The sequence below is a fragment of the Curcuma longa genome, unplaced genomic scaffold, assembly GCF_044706935.1.
Source record: "Curcuma longa cultivar G26 ecotype Majalengka, Jawa Barat unplaced genomic scaffold, ITB_CL_G26_1.1 contig_10737, whole genome shotgun sequence".
In the NCBI taxonomy this organism is placed as follows: domain Eukaryota; kingdom Viridiplantae; phylum Streptophyta; class Magnoliopsida; order Zingiberales; family Zingiberaceae; genus Curcuma; species Curcuma longa.
In genome coordinates, this window is record NW_027428691.1 from 1 (window position 1) to 1,243 (window position 1,243).

The following is a 1,243-nucleotide window of genomic DNA, read 5'->3' on the forward strand; positions in this document are numbered from 1 at the left end:
CTGTCAACACCAGAATCCCCCAGAAAATATACTCCAAGTAGTAGGACCAGTCAAGTCAAGGTCCTACAATAAACAACAAAACACACTTAATACCGTATCAAATTACAGTAATTAAACCTCATAGTTTAATATAAACCATCCAACTAATCCTAACCCTTGGTTAATGATCATCTCATTGATTGGTCAATTTAATCCTAAACCTTTACATAGGTTAGACTAACCTCCCAACATAAATCAATTCATCACCTTAATCCAAATCCATTAACTACCCACATCAGCAACCTTAATCTATCAAACTAATCACACTGAAATAAACGAAGAGTTTACCTCAATCTATGTTCTACTTTGTTTCCTCCTCCAATCCAATCCCTCTTCTTCTTCCTTCACGGCAGCAACTCAAAGAAGCTACCAATACCAGATCCAAGCTGTGAAGGGAATACAAATCAAACTCTACAGGAATTCAAAGCCATCCAGATAAATTAGGGATTCAACAGAAATCAACTTACTAATCAATACTTTCCCTCAGCTTCCCAGCCTCATCGCCCTAACTCCCTCCTGCTCAATGGATGAGAAAATCCACAGAACACCCAATGAACTCTAGATCAGTTCTTCCTTGCAACTGGAATCAGCGAACTCCTACCAATCCAAACGGATCGCAACCCCAATCTGTGAAACCGACAAGCACCTCAATATCCAAGTAAAACCGAATTCAAAGACTTACCGCGAGACTAGACCCTGGATTAGAGATTAAGCACCTGTTCTTCCTAATCTCCTTGCTGCCGCGAATCAGCGAACCACCACCGGATCCAATAACAACTCAATCCAAGCTGGACCTGAAATCCGACGAAACCCTAGATCTAAGTTCAGAATCCGAGCACAAACCGAAATCCAACTAAGAACCCTTACCGATGACCTCCTTCTTCTCCGATTTGCCACCGCTCGCGTTCGCCCAAATCGCCGCCGACGGCACACCTCCGTTCGCTCAAAAGCCAGCCACCACTAGCTCCGATCGCCGATGATCCTTAGCTTCAAATGGCACTGGCGTCGGCTGGCGTTCGTCTCACTGCTTCGGCGAAGATCCGAGCAGAGCAGCGGCGTCGCGCGATGAGGGAACCGAGATCGCGAGTGAGAGGAAACCTTCGGCTACTGTAGCTTTTATTGGTTCTTAACGGATTCGGATCCAAACCTTTAACCCACTAATCCCTTAACCCTTTAATCCATTAACTAAATGGGTTGGGCTTAA

At 44.7% G+C, this 1,243-nt stretch overlaps 1 long non-coding RNA gene across 1 annotated transcript; it reads right to left on the minus strand.

Annotated features, from left to right (window-relative positions):
* On the minus strand, positions 1 to 660 carry LOC141815809 (uncharacterized). The gene is made up of 3 exons (XR_012600612.1): positions 507 to 660; positions 328 to 425; positions 1 to 63 (listed from the first exon to the last, which is right to left on the minus strand). It is a non-coding gene; the product is annotated as an uncharacterized LOC141815809 (long non-coding RNA).
* Positions 661 to 1,243: the final 583 nt, after the last annotated feature.